The 5,580-nt window shown below is 41.8% G+C and overlaps 1 long non-coding RNA gene across 16 annotated transcripts; it reads left to right on the forward strand.

Moving 5' to 3' along the window:
• Window positions 1–530: 530 nt before the first annotated feature.
• LOC112897679 lies at window positions 531–5,580 on the forward strand. 16 transcript variants are annotated; one of them, XR_003229708.1, is made up of 11 exons: window positions 531–687; window positions 2,003–2,104; window positions 2,177–2,232; window positions 2,317–2,426; window positions 2,574–2,806; window positions 3,439–3,591; window positions 3,748–3,964; window positions 4,040–4,109; window positions 4,225–4,508; window positions 4,796–4,843; window positions 4,958–5,580. It is a non-coding gene; the product is annotated as an uncharacterized LOC112897679 (long non-coding RNA). The 16 variants fall into 16 exon arrangements; XR_003229714.1 differs by having other exon boundaries at window positions 2,003–2,426; window positions 2,526–2,806; window positions 4,040–4,134; window positions 4,225–4,307; window positions 4,383–4,508; XR_003229702.1 differs by having other exon boundaries at window positions 2,003–2,426; window positions 2,526–2,806; window positions 4,958–5,129; window positions 5,205–5,580.

Below are 5,580 nucleotides of genomic sequence, written 5' to 3' on the forward strand. Positions count from 1 at the left end.
TTCTTTGGATCCCTTAAATTAGAATCTGCTTAATAGAGTAGGCTATTTATCTTGGAATATATTCTATAACTTTTTAAAGTATATATATAAGCTTATTTTAAATTTATAAGGTGGGAGATGAAAATTGATTCTATAGATTCTTCTCATCTAATGTACAATTTATAGTACACTCTTCGATTCGCTTCCCTATAGCAAAAGTGCAGTGCATAAGTATCTCTCCCATACGGCCAACGATAATATATAAATATATTACACATACAACTATATTATTATCTTAATTAATTTATATCTAACTTGTGATTATTAGAATGGAATTCAATTCCAAGGGGTCTAAGAGGAATTGTAAGTATTTTAGATATTTTAGTAATGCATGTCTAGTTATTAGAAAACCTAACTAGCTAGTATAAAAAATCATTAGAAGGCCCAAAGATTAGTGATGATTTGCCTAGCTAATTCGGTTGTCTGGGTGGGAATCGAAGGCTGGCTGAGGGCATTCTTTTCATGGATAGGAAGGATCTCGATTTGAATGCCAGGTGATTTGCCTAATTAGTGATTTGGATAGGCGACCACTCACCCCTCTCTCACTCCACTCTCCCCAATTCCCCACTCGAGCTCAGTATCTCTCTCTCCCCAACATTGGAACCCTAAGTCCCAATCTCCCTCTCCGATCCAGCGAGCGCCGGGCAGGTTAGCCCTCTTCGTCCTTCCTTCTTGCTCAACCGTCCGTCGGCCGTAAGGGGTGGGGTTTAATTTGGAGCCTAGCTGGTTCATCAGCGAACATCCACTACGATCCAGCGAACCAGCGAACACTTGCTCAACCAGAGAAAGAGGAGAAGTTCTTGCAATTGGGCAACGTGGATCCATTACCGAAATGCCAAATTGAGGGTGCAATGCGGGGTGCTCCTGCTCCTTGCCGCGCGCGCTGCTGCAGTGGGCCAGTGCCCGTCCAGGCGTTGGCCCCTGCCCGGCTGCCCCTGCTGCGTGCCTGCGCAGTGGCCGGCGGGAGGCAACGGGATGTGTTGCGGCAAGCCGGCGGCACGCGGACGCCTGGGCCTGCAGGCCGCAGTTGTGCACTCGCGCAGGGGTGGCGACCGGCGGATGGAGCCGCTAGTGCGGGGGCTAGGACCAGGGGGAGCCGGGGTGGGGAGGGCGGCCGGCGCCCGGCAGCGCAGCCCCACGAAGTGGGCGAGTGGCACATGGGCGGAGCCGCAGAGGCGGCGGTCGCGGTCAGGGTCGGCGTCGAGCGATGGGCGGAGGCGGCCGTCTGGGTGACGGACGGGGTCTGAGGCACTTTTTTTTTGAGGCGCGTTGGCAGGAGTGAGGACTGAGGATTAAGTTAGGGTCGGCAAATCGGATTAAGTTAGGCTTAGGGTTGGCTTGTTGGGCCAGTTCTTCAGTTTGGGCTACAAATTTTAAGTAGTGAAAATTTTTTAGGCCAAGATTTAGGATAGTCCCAGGCCTATCTGGCGTGGTTAGGTTACTGCATTCAGCCAGTTGCGCACTCTACAATAACTGCATGAACTTGGCGAGGTTACTGCACTAACCTTACTAGAGAAGCTAAGGTTCTGGTCCTCCAATTAGAGTACTCCAACTCTTGAACCCTTAGTAGCAGGCGGGCGTATAGTAGGGTGGTTAATTAAGCAAGCGTTTAAACTTTTGAAGCTAATTTATATATTGAGCTGTATGATGAAGAATGGATGCCCTTGATGAAAAGACATACCTTAAACCGATACTTGTGAAGCAGAGTTCCTCATGGAGGATTGGGAATATTGGCCGGTTTCTACCTAGTTCGCGCCTATGACCTATTATTGCCTCCGTTCTTCCAAATTATAGGTTGTTTTGGTATTTATGCTTTTGCTATGGTGCATAACAAAAATAATTCCTATAATTTGGGGCAGAGGCTCTGTATTTCTTTGGCGTGATGATCAAAGGAATGATGGCCTTCCTTTCAAGAAGGAAAAAAGCATGCCTTTAACATCAAAACATGATTATTCTCTTGTAGGCAATGGAGACGGGGACAAGAACAGAGGCCATAGAGACTCAATTGGAGCACATGCATTTGGAGAAGGAGGCTCATTCTTTGGGTGGTGATGACCGTAGCAAGGTATGATCCCTCTCATGAAGTGCAAATCCATGAAGCTTCATGCAATAGACTCATTTGGAGCACATGGGACAGGAAAAGGCGGGATGTCTATTCGTAGCACGTGCAACTAGCCCTCTATCATCGCACATGTTCGCTGGAGATAACAATGTTCCAAAATATTTTTATCTTGTTTTGGAACATTTTATTTGGTTCTAATATATTGGTATCTCCAGCGGACATGTGCGATGATACAACGGCTAGTCGCACGTGCGATGAATAGACGCCCCCGGAAAAGGAGCCTTTGGAGCTTGAGGAGGTTTATACTCTGCATGGTGGTCACAAGGTATGGTCCCTCTCATGGAGTCCATGTCCATGTAATGGAGCATAGTACATGCTGGCCTCAGGTGGTGACAACAGCAAGACAATTATTTGGCACTACCAGGATTCACAGTGGCGCATGCTCACGGTTAGTATATATTGGTATCTCCAGCGGACATGTGCGATGATACAACGGCTAGTCGCACGTGCGATGAATAGACGCCCCCGGAAAAGGAGCCTTTGGAGCTTGAGGAGGTTTATACTCTGCATGGTGGTCACAAGGTATGGTCCCTCTCATGGAGTCCATGTCCATGTAATGGAGCATAGTACATGCTGGCCTCAGGTGGTGACAACAGCAAGACAATTATTTGGCACTACCAGGATTCACAGTGGCGCATGCTCACGGTTAGTAAAATCTATCTTGGACATTTGAGCAGCAATCCATTTCAATTATATACCACTCCCTGACATATCCCAATACATTTATATATCACACTTGACACTTGCTTTGTCCACATCCTTGGTGAAAACTTAAAAAATAAATCATCATGTTTGTGAAGAGCTTGGTCTAGCACTGGTGCAAGGAAATGTGATCATTTGAAGAAAATATTGCAAGTGTAGAGTTATAAATAGGACCAATCAAATCAATTTATTCTATGTTTGAACTTTTTTTTTTCAAAATCGCAACCTATGTGATAGCACCCTCTTTAATATAATATTCCTCTGCCTCTCTCAAGTTTAAAATTTGTCCATAAATGTTTAGGCACGCCACACCACAAACATGCAAGCCAGGGATCCATTTAATTTGTCCAAGAAATCTACTTTGATCATTCACCATAAGACATAAAACAATTAATCAATGGGTAATCACATGGAATAGAGGGACTTGGTCACAAAAAATGAACACAAGCTAGTGGAGAAAGTTGGAGAGGTGGGAGGGGTATGTGGGGAGTTTTCATTTTATTTTTTGTCTTTTATGCTAGTGGCTATAGCTTGTCATAATTGATTTGAAGAGCTTTTACTATGTACATGTGCAGGAATTGTCCAATGGAGGAAAAGGACCTATCAAATCATGTGCTTGGAGCTTGGACAGGAAACAACTTGGAGCAGGAGGTTTAAACTCAAACATTGCTATATGGGAATACAACAAGGAAGCTGAGGATTAATTTAAACTCATTGCACAAGTACATGTAAGTTCACTACATGAATAATTTGACTAACATATAAATTAAAAGATTGAATTAAAAAAACTAATACAAGCTATAATCAAATAAATTAGAAATAATGCACAATAGTGCTTCTAAACTTATTTGTGATTAAACTTAATTATTTCTTTTCTCTAATAGGGTCCACATGAGCAAATTGTAAAGAGTCTTTCATGGAACAGCAAACAGTTGCTTCTGTCTTGCTCCAACGATGGAAATATATGCATTATTGGCAAAAAACAATGGCACATATGTTGTCAAGTGCAGAGTATGTGAATGTGGAAGTAGTGAGACCTCCTCTGCCATATGGAATCCCAATGATGAGACCTTTGCTGTTGCCGGATATAGACTAATTCAGGTTTTTTTCTTCAAATATTTATTCGTAAATAATTCCATTATTAGTTCCTAACCCCTTTTGTTTTATTTTTCAAAGATATACCGCGTACAAATCTAGGTGACCAAGATGTGAAAGCCTATCGCATTCACACAATTAGTGGAGACAGGTATAATACTTACTCCATTGTCTAGGTAAAATTATAATTATAAATATTTTCGGAAGAACTTATAAGTACTTATGTTATAACTTAAATATTCATGCACTTATATTTGTATTTTCAGTTTTGGTCATAAAAGTGGTATCAATGGTATTAGCTATTGGAATAATGGAGATTTATGGCATCGGCAGGGCAAACGCTAACTAGGTTCTTTGGTTAAATGCTTAAATGGTTGGATGGAATATGTTATGACTATAAAAGAAAGCTCTTCTAATTTTGCAGTGCTGATTCCTTCATGAAATTTTGGAGAACTGAACCAAGAAGGGATAGGGATGATTCAAGTAGTAGCACAACTATCTCCATACCAAGTGGAAAGGAACTTTCTAGTACACTTGTGGGTCAGTATCGGTAGGTATTCTTACCCCCCTTTTCTTTTACTTTGAGTGTTGGTGCACTAATCCAACTTTGACTTGAAAATATTATAGATTTAACACTATTGATATGGCTTTCCCAATTCCCAATTCCCAACAGCACATAACAATTTAAGGTTAATTTTGCTATATATATTGTACGCCCCCGGGGCCAAATTAAACCTTCTCCAATATTTCTCTAGCATGACGCAGGCATAAGGCATATGCATAAGTTTTTTAAATTTAACTCTATAAATATGGTACTTATTTTAATTTTAATATCAGGATATCAGAAGATGCACGAGGAGGATTTTCATGTTGTGACTGGTCCAGGTAGCAATCCATCCAATTCTTTTTTTTTTTGAAAAGCCAATTCATCCAACTGTATCCAATCAAATTCAAGTTATGTGTTTAGTTGTTCATTATAGCACCCAATTGTTGCTGTAGATGCCACAATCAGTCCATTGGGTACTTAATTGCAAGTTCATATCTTTTCGATGACATACATATCTTTATGCAATACCGAGTCACAAAAGTAAGTCCCTTCTGCTAAAATTGATTCCTTGGGGGTGTTTCTTCAAAATTGATTCCTATTAATGCCCTCAAGTGGCATCCTAAGGTACGGTTCATTTCGTATTTCATTCAAGGATGCGGGATTATTGTTGTTTTCATTCACATTTTGTGTTTCATTCAGGATGCGGGATTATTGGCGTCAGCAGGTTCAAAAGGCATCAAAATTTGGAAAGTTGAAGGTGAAGTAGTGTACTTACTCGACCCAAGCGCCACTGCAGTTAAGAGAGGACCACCAGTTAAGAGAGGAAAGAAGTCCACAATTGGAAAGGATGCTACAAAAAGGATGGAACCATGTGGATTTGCATAGAATGTATCAAATTTCCTAAGACCAGTTATCCTAGATGACGTGCGTGTGCATGAACATGTGGCGAGGGCGGTAATTTAAATCATTCTCGTCATTTCTCCGGCCATGAAAATCCCAGCACCGGGTTCATCCCTCGCCGAGAGGACCATGAAAATACAATCATTTTCCAATAATTTACTAATGGGAATGTTCA

Source organism: Panicum hallii, chromosome 6 (assembly GCF_002211085.1).
Source record: "Panicum hallii strain FIL2 chromosome 6, PHallii_v3.1, whole genome shotgun sequence".
NCBI lineage: Eukaryota > Viridiplantae > Streptophyta > Magnoliopsida > Poales > Poaceae > Panicum > Panicum hallii.